Source organism: Pongo abelii, chromosome 7 (genome assembly GCF_028885655.2).
Source record: "Pongo abelii isolate AG06213 chromosome 7, NHGRI_mPonAbe1-v2.0_pri, whole genome shotgun sequence".
Taxonomy (NCBI): Eukaryota; Metazoa; Chordata; class Mammalia; order Primates; family Hominidae; genus Pongo; species Pongo abelii.
In genome coordinates, this window is record NC_071992.2 from 115,265,801 (window position 1) to 115,283,852 (window position 18,052).

Here is an 18,052-nt window from a genome sequence, read left to right on the forward strand (position 1 = left end):
AGATCCCTGAGGAATCGCCACACTGACTTCCACAATGGTTGAACTAGTTTACAGTCCCACCAACAGTGTAAAAGTGTTCCTATTTCTCTTTTCAGAATAAGGATGCATGGTTACACTAAACTATTACTTATCTGGTTTGTGGCAGAGAATGAGACCTATAGAAGAAAATTTAAACTTAAATGAACAATACTGGCAATTTACTTGTTACGGTTGTTTTTAAATAATGCACTGGTCCTATAAAGTGCTTAGAAAACCTTACTTAAGGGATCAACCTGTTCATTTTAAGTAGTATTGCTTGTCATTGCATTACTCACCAGTCATTTACTACTGTAGCTACTACATTGACAGGTAAATGACCATAGAACTGTCAGTCTGTGTAGCAACACTACTTATAGACTACTTCTAGAATCTTGCAGTTTAGAGCTGTAGGGCAGCCAAGATCCCTTTATAAGGAACATTTAAATAGACTTATGTTCTCATTAGCATAAACACCACTAGTAGTTGAATTGGAATATCAATTTTAAAATTCTGAATTGCTAAAAAAGTGATACTTTACTAGTAAATCAAGAAAAAAATTAAAATATAACCTGTAGGGGCCGGTTGGTTAGTTATGTTAACAACATATGAAATATGTAGGTTGCATTTGTGCATTTTTGTACAAATCAATACAGTAAACTTCTTAGTACATTTTGACTTTGGTGATGTTTGTTTGGTGTAGGTTAAATTGTAAAATTTAAGGTTGGAAATGAAATCTGAAAGCTGCTGCAAAAATAATGGAATTTAATTTAAAGTATCACGTTTACATGAGACAGAAGAATACATTGCATGATCTTACAGCATTTTATAGGTGGTTGACAAGAAATTGTATTTGGAGTTCAACATTGTAACTGCATAGGGATAACTTTAGTAATTTAAGATAAAGGAATACTTAACACAGTATAGCATAAATTCTGTTTTGTTCAAGGAATTTTTTAAAAATTTATCTCAAAATCATTTTTTCAGAAATTTGAGCATCTTTGTAACAACATTTTGGCTGCTCCAGCAACATAGAATAGAGCTTTGTTTTTATTTATTGTAGAAAATTATGAATTTAATGGGGTTTCTTATAACATATTGATAAATCAGATAGAAATTTGGCCAGTCTTATGTTCTGACATCCAAAACTATATTAGGTGAACTCAGTGTAAAGACTCATTGGATCATTTAAATAATAGACTGTGACTTACATTTTTTCAGTATTTGTCTTGTGGTTCATAAAGAAAATGGCTAAATAGTAAACCTGAGATAATTGGATTAAATAATTATTTTTAACAATTCCCAAATATTTGCAAGGAAATAGAAAAATCAGGAATTAATGTTGAGATTTATAGTTACTATATTAATCTTTTATATATGGCCACTTTATGCAAGTAAGAGAACAGTTAATTTTTTTTGTTCAATCAGTTCAAGTGTTTTAGATCAAATAAAATATTCTTTTATATATTCTGAAGAGTTAATTGAGTACTTTCTCTGAGTGTCCCAAGAGGTACAGTATGGAAAGGATGTTTACGGTAATTTACTTGTAAAGTAAATGTTACACTTACTCTGAATCCTCAGTTCAGTGCTTTATTTACAGTCATAGGCTATTCTTCAGAACATCCTTAAAAGCACAGTACAGAAAACAAGATGAAAGTTTTAGATTAAGAGACTTTATTCATTTTCTTCCAGACTCTCCCTAATAAAATTTCTTCTGAATTTCCCATATGAATTCCAAACTTTTTAAATATCAGGCTTCTAATAACACTTTTTTGTCCATTTATTTATGTTGAAATTCTACTGGTATTGCATTAATCTCACATTGATAGGAAAGGAAAAAAAGTTGGCTCACATGTTTTTTTATAGCAGGGTGGTCAAATATAATAGTGTTGCTTATTTTTCTTAATGATGAAGTAGAAAAATGATTCCAAAGCCTACTTAGAGAAGAGCTTAAACTTCAGATAGTGCTTTATCTACATGAGGGAGTAATCATAATTCTTCAGACATGTAAGTATCAGAAATCTTTTTAAATAATAGTACTTTGTCTATTTAAATAGTGTTAGGTTACTGGCAGCTTTGTAGTGAGAGTTTGAATTTTTGTAGAGTTTCTATATTTTAGACAAGAATCTGACATTTAGAAATGTAACATTATTCTTAAATTTTAAAATTGTTTTTATCTGAAGGGGGTCAGGGACATGTAAAATTAATGCCCAGGAAATCTGTTTTTGGAGAAACATGTGTATGAAAAGTAAAGGCCACATATATGGTGATTTTTAAACTTTACTTTCTTTTAATTAAACATTTTCTTTTGAGATAATTATGTAGATTCACATGCAGTTGTACGAAATAATACAGAAGGATCCTATGTATCTTCTTCTCAGTTTTCCTTAATGATAACATCTTACAAAATTATAATATAACACCCCAACCAGGATACTGACATTGATACAATACATAGATCTTGTTCAGATTTCCCCTGCTTTACTGGTATTCATTTGTGTTTGTATGTATTTAATTATATGTAGTTTTATCACTTATGTAGATTCATGTACCTACCACCATAGTCAAGATACAGAATAGTTTCATGACTGTAGGAATCCCTTGTGTTACCCTTTTATGTCCACATCTACTTTCCTTCTGCTTCCTCCTCACCATCCACTCTAACCCCAAGTCTTAACCACTGGCATCTACTAATATCTCTATGTCCCCAATTTTGTCATTTCAAGAATGTTATGTAAATAGTCATGTAATATATAACCTTTCTGGGATTGGCTTTTTTCACTCAGAATAATTCTCTGGATGTATATGTGTATGTATCAGTGTCTAGTGTTTTACACATTTTTGAAATCATTTGTCTTGTGTATATCAGTAGTTTTTTGTTTTTAATTGCTAAATAGTATTCCATTGTATGGATACAGTACAGTTTACTTCTTCATTCTACTATTGATGGACTTCTGTATTGTTTCTATTTTGTGGTTATTGTGTTTAAACCTGCTATAACATTCTTTTACAAGCCTTTTGTGGACATATATTGTCATTTCTATTGCATACATATTTAGAAGTGGAATTGTTATTATAAGGTAGTTGTATGTTTAACTTTATAAAAAACTACTAGACTTTTTTTCCAAGTAGTTATATGACTTAACACTACCACCAACAATGTGTGTTACAATGAGAATGACATTGTTCCATTCATATCTTTGCCAATATTAGATGTAGTCATTTTATCTGTTTTACTAAGCTTGAAATGATATCTCATTCTTGTTTTAATTTGTGTTTCTCGGTAACTAATAATAATAATCTTTTCATCCTTTTGGCATTTCAGATACCTTCCTTTGTGAAGTGTCTTAAAAGACTTGAAGGTCTTTTGCCCATTTTATGTTAATGGTTTGTCTTTAATTGAATTGTAAGAGTTCCTTATATATTCTGAATACAGGTCAGCTATATGTGTGGATAATATATTTTCTTAGTCTTTTCTTTGTTTTTTCTTTTTCATAACAATGTTTTACAAAGAATAAAATTTTAAAACCTTGATAAAGTCACATTTATCAATTTTTTAATGATTAGTGCTTTTATGATTAGTGCTTTTTTTGACTTCTCTAAGAAATCCAGAATATCCCTCTATATTTTCCTCTAAAAGTCTTATAGTTTAGCTTTTACTTTTAATTCTGTGATTCAAAAAATCAACTTTTTTAAATAGTTGTGAGGTAGAGATCAAGTTTTTGGATTTTTTTTCTCATCTATTCAGTTATTAAAGCATCATGTGTTGAAAAGACTTTCCCCATTCAGTGCCCTGGCATGTTTGTTGAAAATCAATAGACAACATATGCATGATTTTATTTCTGGAATTCTATTCTGGTTTTTTAATCTGTTTGTCCATGGTCATGCCAGTTACCGTGGTCTTGTTTGCTGGGGCTATATACCAAATCTTCGAATCAGGTAATATGAGTCCTCTAATTTTGCTATTTAAGAATATTATATAAACTACTATATATATGTTTTTTGCTTTCTTTCTATATTTTATTATCAACTGGTCAGTTTCTATTGAAAACACCTGTTAGAATTTTGATTGGGATTTCATTGAATTTGTAGATATTCTTGAGGAACAAAATGGACATTTTGACAATATTGAGTCTTTAATCCTTGAACGTAGTGTATCTCATCATTTTTTAGGTCTTTTTCTCATGAGGCTTTTGTACTTATTTCTTGCATACTACATTCCATTTTCTTCTTTATGTAATCTGTTAGGGTACCCACAGAATATTTTTCTATAAGGATATATTTATATTTCAAAATTTATATAATTATACTTACTGAGAAAATAAGATGTGAGTTCTAAGAATTGACAGTTTTGATGGTATGTGATTCACATGTTAAAGCCTATTCTAAGCACATTATATTTAATTTTAGCTTTTATTTTGCCTAGCATATAAAAATGGATTCAATGTTATAGTTAATGAAAACAATGTCAGATTATTTTGTTACCTTATGTTGCTTATACATGGAAGCATTATTTTGAAATTCAGTGCCTCTCAATCGTGTATATGTTGCAGAATTTTATTGTTTTGAAGCTTAGACATTCTTATAATTTTTATTAATTAACAGAGGTTGTTACCATTATAAAATTTTAGCATCTTTGATTAATAATGAGGTCCATTACATACAGGAAGACATGTATTCTCTCACTCTATCTGTGGTAGATCAGTGGTTATTTCTTTTCCTTTTTATTATGAGGTATGTCAGACATACAAATAGAGAATAATACAATGAGTGTCACAGATCAAAAAGAAAGTCAAGTTTTTAATTTCCTCATGATGATCTTTCTCCTGTTTCACCATATCAGAGTTGGACACTATTCTAAAGTTAGTGATTATTATTCCTGTGCCTGTAAATACTTTTAGTATATATATATATATGTACATATATATGTATCACTTTTAAAATATTTAAGTTTCATATTGTTTTGCATGTTTTGGTTTGTTTGCTATTTGTATTCTTTTGAACATTTATTTAATATTAAGTTTGGAAGAGTTTTTGTATTAGGTCGTTCTTGCATTGCTATAAAGAAATACCTGAGACTGGGTAACTTATAAAGAATAGAGGTTTGATTGGCTTACAGTAGGCTGTACAGGAACATGATGCTGGCATCTGGTTGACTTCTAGGGAGGCCTCAGGAAGCTTAAAATCGTGGGGGAAGGTGGAGGTGGAGTAGGAGCAAGAGAGAATGGAGGGGGAGTGCTACAAACTTTTAAATGACCGGATCTCATGAGAACTCACTCATTGTCATGAGGACAGTACACAGGGGGATGGCACTAAACCATTCATGAGAAATCCATCCCATGATCCAGTCACCTCCCACCAGGCCCCACCTCCAACACTGGAGATTACAGTTTGACATGAGATTTGGTAGAGACACAGATCCAAACCACGTCAGTTTTTTTTTTTTTTCCAGTTTTTTTCAAACAAGACAGGCTTTATTTAGGTCACTAAAAATAATGTTTTACAGAAAGGGAACCATAACATTGCACAACAAAGTATGCTGTTAAATCTCAAACAAGAAAGGCAGTGCTTTCTTTAAGTCACCAAAAATCATGTTTCACTGCATTTTTCCCCCAATTCTCTTTAGAATACTTTGAGACTACTTTGCGGTTTCCAAATATAAACTAAAATTTGTTGGACAGAGTTGCTCAGTCTCATCAATAGAATAAAAATAGTTTGCAAAAAAAATTTTGTTTAATGCCAACAGATAACAAAACAATGTGGTTTCTGCTTACTAACTCCAACATCTAGTGAAATGGCCTAACCTATGTATACTTTCATGAACATTTCACTGTGAACACAGTTGCCCTTTTTTTCTGCCATCACAGATAGCCTCCTTAGTAGCAAGTATCTTGTCAGAGCACTTTCGGACACTCAGGAAGTAATTCCTAACAGAATAACTATAGTTATGTGGGCAACTCAAAGAACAGGGCCCACCTCTGCCAGAGTCCCCACGTGGCATTGCTTTTGTGCTCTGGGTAAATAAGACCCACCACCTTGTTAGTTGGAACAGTTGGAACCCAGAGTGCAAAGCTAGATGGAGGAGTTGTTGTTACAGACCCATCAACACTTTAATAAATTGCTGGGGGGTTCTAGGTGCTATAATATGCCTCACAGGCAGCAACATAAGCCATCTCTGGGAAGAAGTCATCATGGTATATTCTGCTAAAAACTATAGAAAAGATCAAAGTGTTTCAATAAAGCCTTCAGATTCTTCTCAGACTAGGACATGTTTCCAAGGGTTTCTGGAAGTTTTACCAAAAGTTACAGCAAATGTTGTGCCCCATAAATGTGAAGGGGGTGGAGGTGTCTGGTCACCTGGGTGGTAATTATCAGGCACAAGCTTCCACGAGAGGACCTCATTTATTTAATTAGTTCTTTTCCCTTCAAAGCCAGTAAATACAGCACTTCCTTACTAGGAGGCTGAGGAATAGTTGAAGATGATGCACAGGTGTTTTCTTCTCCAGGTTCAGGAGCAGCCTGGGGCATGCTAGTCGATGTGTCCTGCTGCTGGCACTTCCGCGAGGTGACGCCTGCTCTCAGCCAGCCTGTTGCAGTTGGTGGTGTGGTACGCGGACCGCCTCAGAGCCTGCAATGCTTCCGGCTTGGCTTTGTGCCTTTTGTGGGTGGCTGGTTCAGCTGTGGTTGTCTGACTGTCTGTGGACCGTGGTGTGGATGGATTCAACAAAGGTGAGCTGGGAGAGAGCTCCCCCTGGCTCCTTTTGTTGTCTGTGGTGCTTTCTGTAATTGAAAGAAAACACTTAGATGAAGTCACCTTTTTATACTGAGCTTATTCCCATGGATAGATTATAACTGATGGGGTAGTGTAATCAAAGGTTATTCTTAACCCGTCCACCGTCTCCTTAAAAAGGTCAGCATTCTTTTCTGCTGGGATATAATGCACCTTCATGTTGGCTGCCACATAGTGTGATGGTGGCAAGGCCTCTCACTGGCTGAAAAAGCTGTGTTGATAGCAAAATGCTTCTCGTGGGGCTCCAAAATCATTATGATGTTGGTCTGTCGTGGAAGTCTCATTAACTGTTTCCTTCTGTTAATGTAGTAATGATCACCCTCAAGCCACTTGTTCAGAACTTTGGGGATTTCTATAGTTATTATTCTTTCTTCCATTTCCCTTTCTGTTTACAGCTCCAGTTCTTGCACTTAAGTCTCTTCTTCAATAACACTTCCTTCACTTATTTTTCATCCTTGTCTTCACTACTGTTGGAGAACTGCTTATTGAATTTTCAGCATTTTCATCTTTGTCTTCAACTGGGGGGCTTTTTTAGACAGATTTGATGCCAGACAGCCTGCAGCACTTCCTTCTTCCTGTGCTTCTCAGGTGAGCTGCAGCTTTTCTTGCCAATTCATGCTGTCATCCTTGATTTGCACCTGTATTACAGTGCACATGATCTTTGGCTGCCCATCTATCACAGCTTCCATTCCAACTATTAAAATGTATTAGATATTCTGGGATCTTTCTGCCTTTTTTGTCATTCCCACCAATAACAACAGCAATCTGGGTCAAACCCCCAGGCGTCCCACCAGAGCCCACGTGGCACTGGGCTGCACAGGAGGAAAAAAGATTTAACGCAAAACAGAGACCATAGTCAAGAGGCCTCCTCCACTGGCTGCAGGGCCAAACCGCAGCCTGGCCTGGACAGCACAGACACGAGGCTCTCGACTGGGGCTGGGAGAGTTTTCCATTTTGAGTTCTATAATTCTTAATTCAGGCACTTAATTGCTATATAGTAATTCCAGTTTTATGAATACAATGTACTGCAATTTATTTTTATTGCTGATGATTTATTTTTAGAATTTGATAAAGCAATTTTAGATTGTATACTCTTTATTATTTAAAAAATTACTATTTTTAATTGACAAATCATACTTGTATACATATATGGGGCACAGTGTGATGTCTTGATATTTGTATACAATGTGGCATGATTAAATCAAGACAGTTAACATATCTGTCATCTCATTTACCTATCCTTTTTCATGGTAAGACATTTGAAATTTACTCTCTTCATTATTTTGAAATACATACTACATTATTAATTGAGTTTAGTCACTTTATTGTACAGTAGATCTCAACACTTATGCCTCCTCTCTGTCTGAAGCTTTGTACTCTTTGATCAAGAATTTCCATTCCCTCTCTTCACATCTTTCTAGCCTCTGGTAACCATCATTCTGTGCTACTTCTACAAGTTCAACTTTTTTAGATTTCACATACGTGTGAGATCATATGGTGTATCTTTCTGTGCCTCGCTTATTTCACTTAGTATAATGTCCTCCAGGTTCATCTATGTTGTTGCAAAATGACAAATTTTTATTTCCTTTTTAAGGCTGAACAGTAGTCTATTGTGTATATATACTGCATTTAAAAAATCATTTTATCCATTGATGGCCAGTTAGGCTGTTACCATATCTTGTCTATTGTGAATAGTGCTGCAGTGAACATGGCAGTGCAGATATCCCTTTGACATATTTTTTTCAGTTCCTTTGGTTATATACCCAGAAGTGGGATTACTGAGCCATATGGTAATCTTATTTTTAGTTTTTTGAGGAACCTCCATACCGTTTTCCGTAATGGCTGTATTAATTTACATCTCTAGCAACTATGTACAAGATTTCCCTTTTCTCTGAATCCTCACCAATACCTGTCATCTTTTATCTTTTTGATAAAAGCCTTTCTAATGTGTATTAGGTGACTTCTCATTGTGGTTTTAGTTTGCATTTCCCTATTGATTAGTGATGCCGAGCATTTTTTTCATGTACCTGTTCGCCTTTTGTAGGTCTTCTTTTCAGAGACACAAATGGCAAATGTTCAGGTTTATTGCCCATTTTTCTTTCTTTTTTTTTTTTGAGACGGGAGTCTCGCTCTGTCGCCAGGCTGGAGTGCAGTGGCACAGTCTCGGCTCACTGCAACCTCTGCCTCCCAGGTTCAAGTGATTTTCCTGCCTCAGCCTCCTGAGTAGCTGGCACTACAGGCACGCGCCACCATGCCCAGCTAATTTTTGTATTTTTAGTAGAGACAGGGTTTCACCATGTTGGCCAGGATGGTCTCGATCTCTTGACCTCGTGATCCACCCACCTCGGCCTCCCAAAGTGCTGGGATTACAGGTGAGCCACTGCGCCCGGCCGATTGCCCATTTTTCGGTTAGGTTGTTTCCTTGTTATTGGGTTGAGTTTTTTATATATTACCCCTTATCAGATATATGCTTTGCAAATATTTTATTTCCATTTTGTGGGTTTGCTTCACTTTGTTAATTGCTTCCTTTGCTGTGCTTTTTAGTTCGATGCCATGCATTTGTCTATTTTTGTGGTTATTATTGCCTGTGCTTTAAGTTGCAGAATACAAAATCAACATACAAAATTAGTAGCATTTCTGTACACTAATAACAAACTATCCGAAAAGGAAATTAAGGAAGCAATTCAATTTACAATAGCAACAACAACAACAACAACAAAAAATGTAGGTATAAATTAAACCCAGGCAATGAAATGTTTTTTCAATCATTTAAATTTGTAAAACCATTCTGAAGACTATAAAACACTGATGAAAGAAATGGAAGAAAACATAGGTTAATATAAAGATATCCTGTATTTATGGATTGAAAGAATCAATATTATGAAAACATGTGTACTATGCAAAACGATTTACAGATTAGTGCAATCCCTATCAGAAGTCCAATGTTGTTTTTCACAGAAATAGAAAAAACAATTCTTACAAACCCACAAAAGACCTCAAATAGCCAAAACGGTCTTGACCAAAAAGAACAAAATGACGATATCCAACTCTCTGATTTCAAAACATATAAAGCTATTGTTATCAAAACAGGATGATACTGGTATAAAAACAAATACATTGATCAATGGAACAAGTTAGAAGGCCCGGAAACAAACCCACTCATTTATAGTCAATTGATTTTCAACAGAGATGCCAAAAATGCATAATGAGGAAAGGATAGTCTCTTCATTAAATTTTGGAAAAACTGGCTGTGCACATGCACAAAAATGAAATTGGATCCTTAAACCATATACAAAAATCAAGTCAAAAATGGATTAAAGAAATATAAAACCTGAAACTGTAGAACTCCTAGGAGAAAACATAGGGGAAAGCTCCTCAATATTAGTCTAGACAAAGTATATTGTTTCCTTATTTGTGTGTTTTCAAATTTCTCTTCGTGTATACTTATGTTGAAATTGCTGAGTTATAGGGTAGGTATGTCTTTTACTTTATTGGATATTGCCAAATTACTCTAAAGTAGTAGTACCACATTATATTTCCTTTAGAAGAGCAAGAGACTTCTTGTTACTTCATATTACGTCTTCACCCATATTTGTATTGTGAGACTTATATGGATTTTTGCTGATCTGAATGCTAAGTCATTGCAGGTTTATTTTGCCCTTCCCTGGTTACTAGTGAATTTGAACTTTTTTTTCAGGTTACTCAGATGTTCCTCTTTTTTTTCCAGTTAGTTTTTTTCTCCTCATTGGTTTGTACAATTTTTTATATTGCAGATTCTAATTCTTGGCAATTATATGTGTGGGTTGCTTTCCAATTTTTTATATAATGAGTTTTGATGCATGGGAAATTTCAGTATTAAAGTAGTCAGATTTATCTATCTTTTATGGTTTGTGTTTTGTGTGGCTTGTTGAAGAAATACTTTTCTACCTTGAAATTTTAAAGATATTCTTCATATTTTAAAAAATATTTTCAAGTTTTCCAAGGTTTCCTCTTTTCATTTAGGAATTGAGTCTTGTCCACCTCATTCTTTGGTGTTAGTTTGGGATCCATTTTTTTCCTTGTATGGATAGCTAGTTCTCCTTGTACAATTTCTTGAATAGTTTATCTTTTCCCCTTAACCTACAAAGCCATCATTGCTATAGTATGCAATGCTAGGTATGCAATACTATAGTATGCTAGGTATGCATTGCTTTGCTTCTGAGCTCTTTAGTCTGCTTCCTTTTCTTTTTCCTTATTTTTATACTGATGTCTTAATTACTGAAGTGTTACAGTTCTTGGTATCTTCTAGAGCAAATCTGCCTACCTTAACCTTCTTTTTCAAAATCAGGGGCTGGCAAACTATTTCTATAAGGACCACATAGTAACTATTTTAGGCTTTGTAGGCCATACAGCCTTTATTGCAACTACTGAATTCTGTCATTGTAGTGCAACACCAACCATAGGCTATATAAAGGAATGAGTTTGGTGGTATTTTGTGTAACTTTCACATATACACATTATTATATATTTTTTCTTTTTTTCAATTATTTAAAATTGTAAAACCATTGTTTGTGAGCCACATAAAACAGCGAGTAGAACTTTGACTTTTACTTAAAATTGTCTGTGCTATTTTTTTATGCCCCTTTTCTTATATACACTTTTTGTGAAGTTAAGCTTCTTATTTTCCCTACATGAGCAAAAGGTTATTTGAAATTCTTCAGTCACCAGTGAAATAATGAGGCAGGAGAAAAAGTTCTTTAGGTGGTAGTCTTGTCATCAAAAATAAATACAGTTGCATGGAGCTGCTCAAGATCTGAATCAAACTGAAAACCGGAAGTCAAGAGGCTGAAAATTATTTTAAGAACCCCTCCAACCATGAGTTATTCTTCAGGTCAAGGGAGGCGAGGGCAGGGAGAAGTGTCTAGCCATGCCATCTTAGAGCAGAAGGCCATAGCTGGATCAGATCCAATTCTCATGACACACACAAGGAACTACACTTGCGATACCTGAGCTGGATTCAGATAGCAGAGTGGGCAAGCAGGTGGGCAGGCAGAGCAGTGGTTGGATGAGCTTAGAGCTCAGTACTATAGCTCCATCATTCTGTTCAGAGCACTGCCAACATGGAACCATTGAATCAGGGTCTTGTAGAAGTTTGTGGTTCAGGAGGATGGTTTCCTGAATCCTCTTGGAGTTCCTGATGATACATTTGAGGGGCTTGACAGGGCAAAGCCTTTCCAGCCTTGGATGATGAGATTACACACAGGGTAGATCTTGTAGTTTGTCATGTCAGTAAAGGTAAGGGACAGCAGGTTGGCTTCTTGAAGCTGGTTTCCTGGATCTTGGTAAAGCTCTTTATGATGATGTCCTGTCTCCCAAGGTGGCAGGGTTCTAGTGCTATATGCTCCCAGCTTGCCATGGCTCTCATCTCTGATAACCATCCATCTGATGGCATGTTTCTTACAGTAGTGGGCATTCTCCTGGTGACAACATTACCTAAGGAGTTGGCATTTATCATTTTCAGTGTTTTTGGCACCAATAAGCAGGTTATTGGAGATGTTGTACTGGTGCCTCAATAACTTGAGCCATATGCCAATATTCAAAATGTAGTGAGTGGTATGCTTCCTTTTCATTTTTGTAAGGATATGCGAATCTGTAGGTCATCCAGGTCTTTGCCATCCCACTTGTCAAAAGGCTCCAGGAGCTATAGGCACTTGCTGGGTGTGCTCATATCACCCTCTGCCTACTGATATCCTTGTGGTACAGGTGCTGGTAGTTGTCCTTCCTGGAGTCAACTCTGCTTAGGGAAGCTCATCTGCATCTGGAGCCTCCAATTTGTACTTCTTCCCATACATGGTTGTCAGAAGTAAATCTGTTGGTTGAAGTTGATGGTGACAGAAATGGCCAGGGCTTGAGGATCTCTGGGGACATGATGAAGGCTTGGGCCTCAGGTTTGCTTTATTGTGGCCTGTCAAGTTCCTCTTGTAGGAGGTGAAGATTGCATTTTTCTCCATCTTTATTATGTCCTACCTGTTCCACTGGCCAATGCAGGAGCCACAGACAGTGGCCAGGACAATGCCTGCCATATCCTATGGGATCTGTGAATAACTCTTATGCTCAATATTGGTGTAGATCTGCTTAGATCCCAGTGCTGTGGTGAACTGTGACTTGCACTTGAGCCCATGAGCTAGCACTTGCTTGGCCGTAGCTGTTGAGCACCTGATGTCCTCATAGCTTGAGTTGGTACAGCTGTTGATCAGACCCACTTTGATGTCCAAAGGCCATCCCTCCTTCTCCACCACAGTACCTATTTCTTCCACAGTGTGGGCTAGGTCGAGGTAAAGGGCTTATTTACATGGGACTTCAGCTTGTTGAGGTTAATTTTTACCTGTCATTTATAATGGCAATCAGGATCAGGTACCAAGTGATCCTTGATTTTATCTTGGATTGGCATTGTCTCCTTAGCCTGTCTTACCCAGTTATTTCTTTATTCTGTGGTTCTAAGAGAACACTGAGGGCCCCAATTTCTACACCCATGTTCAGATTATCATCAGGCCAATGTATGAGATGGGCTGTATGCTAGGCTGCTGGTACTTCACAGTACGTGTGTGCCACCTTCAGAATCACATCTGTGGATCAGATCTAGCTTGAGATTGTGCCTGTCGGCTTCACACCATTCATCTGTGGCACTTCAACTCCTAAATAATTTCAACCCTGCCATCCACTGCATCAGCCTCCCCAGCTCCAACGTATATGCCCTGCAAGCCACCACTATTGAGGTGTGGGAGTAGTGGAATAAGAAGAATCCTAGGGCATATGTAGCTTTCAAGAATGATCTGGTGATTGATTCTAGGTCCATCTTCTAAAAGCCCACACTATAGTTCACATCTGCAGTTGCTAGGAAATTATACTTTGTGATTTACGTCCTTGGCCTGGCACAGACCTTTCTTTTCCCTGAGCTGAGCCATGATCACAGTGGATGGTGGATGATATGGCCATTTGGCCACCTCTCTGCTTATGAACTGTGGACATATGGTCCATGGTATCCTGAATGCCTATGCAGGTACATCTTACTCTGCTCAGTTGCCTGGGGTCATCTAGGTATCCGTTACATGATTTCCAAGAGGATCAGAGCCTGGTTCAATCATTTGTTAACACTGTTAATTTTCTTTTCTAGGAGGTCATAGTGGATATACTTGTTGACTCCAGTTAGCTCATGGTCACCTTGGCCTTTTGGCACAGGACTGATGCCACATGATATTTCTGCACACTGGAGGGCTTTCTGCAACAGGGTTACTAATAGAGTATGCCTGCCATAAGAGTTCTCTATTTCGTACAAAAATCAATTTTATGGCCTATGTTTTTAAGTTGCTAACAAAATAAACTCGCTTTCTAGCCCATATTTAGCACATTGCATTTGTGATTATAGATGAAATTAAGATTGTTAAATAAAGCAGTCATGAAAATAAACTTTTCAGATGACATGCAAAAGTTATTTGTTTTACCTCTGCAGTGCTAAACATCATGGACATAAATTAGATGATGTTAGTTTCCCTGTGGAACCATTTAAAACAACTATCTATTCTAAAAGTCAAATATGGTGATTTTGATCAGAGAATTAGTGTTGACATTAACATTTTAAAGTTTGCTTTAAATGATATATAAGATTGGTCATATCATTTTATCTTCATGGAATAATAAAGTACAATCATTACTTATAAGGCGGAACCACCTAACAAATGCCTTTATTTTTCAGTAATTTATAGTGTTTTGTTCTTAAGTATAAATTACTTGTTTCCTCCCATAATTTTAATGATACAATGTTAATATATAGTAAAAATAATTTTTTTTTTTTTTGAAACGCACATGAAATTGAATTGGAGGAGTTTTTTTATGGCATGAAAGCATGCTGCCAATTGCCCACTTTGAAATATTATTCTGAGAAAATTTATAACACTTCAAGTATGTCAGTTTTTTGTACTTGAAATGGATTACTTCCTGCCTTACTAAAAGAATAGAAATATATTTTTAAAGGATATGAGATATTTTTATATTTGAAAATAGCATGCTTTTTCTTTCTTTTACTACTCAGACTAATAGTTTCTTATTGGAGGTACAACTTAAGATCTCCCACAAATATACCGAAAACTAAATCTAGAATCCATAATGGAGAAAATCACATTTAGGACAGTATGTATTTTATGATTAGAATTGCCAGGTAAAAATACATGGTGCCTAGTTAAATTTGAGTTTTAGATAAACAACAAATAATGTTTGGGACATGCTTTTATTGTTAATCTGAAATTTGAATGTAGCTGATCATCTTGTATTTTTATTTGCTAAATCTGGCAACCCTAATTATGATTTAGTGTTTAAAAATATATAATTATAGATATGTACTTTTCTATAATCGTTGAAAAAAGTCTTCGAGAATATGCAGCAGAATATTAATGGTGGTTGTTTCTGGTGATTAGAGGTGAGGAAGGAAGATTTTAAATACTTTGTATTCTCTACATTGTGTTAATTTATTTCAGTATATATGTATTTTTTATACTTAAGTCACTTGTTTTTGGTGGAGTGGCAAAGATACAAAGTGGATGGTGAAAATATATAGAAATATCTGATACTTAACCATCATAGAGCATATGAGTGGGAAGGACGAGAAATCACACATATAAAATTGCAATTGCAGTAAACATCACAGAAGAGAGATACATCAGTGTTATGAGATTATACAGTCAGAGGTTCTGTTGGTTTGGAAGATCACAGAAAACTTTCTTCAATAAGTGAAGTTTGAGATTAGATATGAAGGAATTTGTGTAGGCATTAACTTGGTCAAGATGATGGCTTTTCAAAGAGAATGAAGGGGGAGAAATAATTTGGTGAGTAGGAGGAAGTAAAGGAGGGGAGAAAGCTCCAGAGAAAGTAGTGGAAGATAATGCTGTAGAGAAACATAGTGGCCACAACCTGTGGAGACTTGTGTTCCGTGTAAGGTTTCAGGTTTTCATCTTTAAAGCAATGGTAAGCCATTGAAAGGGGCAATACTGGTGTTAACAGGATCAGAATGTGTTTTGCGAAGATCATTTTGGTTGCAGTGTGGAGAACTGGTATGATGAGTAAGTGTATGCATGAGAATGAGTGTTGCTTGACCAGTAAAGAGAATATTGTAGCAGTTCCTATGAGAGAGAAATAGGAGTTTGATCTTAGTAGGGAGGTTTGATGATAATTTAGGAGGTAAAATTTTCAGGATTTAGTGATGCTGTTGATATGTGGCAGTCACCAAGTGAGAAGAATTAAAGTTAACATGGGTTTCTGATTTGCACAAAGATGCAATGAAAAATAATATAGCCAATAAAAAATTAAAAATAATTACATAGATAAATAAGTTAGCAACTAAAATAAATCACTTGGATAGGATTCGTAAAGTGAAACTGTGTGATGGCAGGAGGTAAATGAATCAGGAGATTGTAATATAAATATATATGTAATATGTAATTATAATATGTATACATAATATGCAGTGTGAATTATATATGATATGAATTGTATGTATATGTAATATGTAAAATGAATTATAATATGTAGTATGAATCAGGAGATTGTAATATGTAATATTTTGAGTTACCTTGAAATTAATTTTAGTTATTTAGTACTGTTCATATTCAAATAGATATGATTTTAAATTAGTTTTTAAATTATAAAATTATTTCAGTATTTTTAGAATAAAAGAAACACAGTAATGGTAAACAAAAAATAAGAAGTGGAGATTTTCTTCTTAACTTTTCCTAGGGAGACTTCCCCTACCTTTTATAATTTATTTTATTGGAGAAATAGATTTTTGAATTGAAAATGCTATTCTGAAATAAGGCCATTTGCCAACAAATCAGTACCTAAATGTATCTTTTCTCTTAATTATGTTTATTTTACAGCATTTGTAGCCTTATGTCAGGTTTCTCTGTCTCTAGTTAATCAATCCCTTTCATGTATCTATCTTTTCCTACACAGATTCTGATTAGATAATTTCTTTGCTTCAGAACCTTTTATGGTTCTGAAAAGGAAAGTTTAAACTTAAAGTTAACTCCAACTATCACCTTCTTGACCAGTTTATATTATGTTCATTTCTTTTCTCCTTCCTCAAGAGTGTGTGAGTGTGTGTGTGTGTGTGTGTTTATTTTCATTTCTTGGTGTCTTTGAATGTGTTCACCTTTCTTTCTGGAATCCCTTTTTAGTCTGGAAAATACTGGCTGAGCTTTCTTGACACAGATCAAACATTACCTCTCTCAAAATGTGGTCACCACCTGGGAGATTTAGCAATTTTCTCTGTCAAATTTCTATAAATTTGCATAGCATTTCATTTATACTTATTCTATTATTTTATTATATAATAAATTAGTAGTATTAGATGTATAAATAACAAATATACATCTTACTTATACTACATGATATCATGTGTACTTGTTTAACTATTTCCATTAAATGTGAGTTTTAAGGAAAGCTGACATGATAGTTGTTCAGTAAACCTTATGTTATGAGTTCTGTTATGATGGAGATGTTTTGCTATTGTCTGTGGATGGTAGATAAATGGATGAATAAGTTATCAAATATCTTAATATCCAGAAGGGAAAAGAGACATATATCTTATTAATAAATCAGTGTGGTAGTATTATGAGGGATGAAAGTACTCTTGGGAGTCTGTAAGAGAGAATTCTCAGTTCATCTTCATAAAGGTGCTTGGCTGATGTTAACCTCCTTTAGAATAAAGCTGTAACTGCTTAGGCTTGTGTTATATTAAATGGATCATTTTTTTTTTGCCCTCCTCCTGTGGAATCATAGCATTCCAACATTTATAGAGGAAATAGAGTAGAAGCTACCGAAATGGGTCCACCTTCATAATTTAAAACTTCTAATTTCAAAGTTATACCAGTAATAGGCAGTCCTCCCCTTGAGTGATTTTGTTTCCAATGATTTCTAATGTATAGAGCCCTATTAACTCCTATTACTGATAGCAGGCAGGCATTACACAAATGAAATGACCTCATCCAGTTTCTTTTCTGAAGAGTTCCATCACTTTGTTCCTAGTCTGTTTTTTTTTCTGCAGCCATCTTACACAGCTTGGTGATCTCTTATGTCATAAATAGTCCCATAGAGATTATTACAAGAAATGAAGGGTAATAAGAATAAAGTTGAGTTTTAAAAGATGAAAGAAAAATGTATATGACCAGGAAAACTTGAGCTTTGACTAACAAGTAAAAGAAAATACCTGGCTGGGTG

General features: G+C 35.1%; 1 protein-coding gene and 1 pseudogene across 19 annotated transcripts in view; one reads left to right on the plus strand and one right to left on the minus strand.

Annotated features, from left to right (window-relative positions):
* VPS13B (vacuolar protein sorting 13 homolog B) overlaps positions 1–18,052 on the plus strand; it is a 916,166-nt gene that overhangs the window by 344,943 nt on the left and 553,171 nt on the right. The window lies entirely within an intron of this gene.
* Positions 6,126–8,898, minus strand: LOC103891363 (male-specific lethal 3 homolog; annotated as a pseudogene).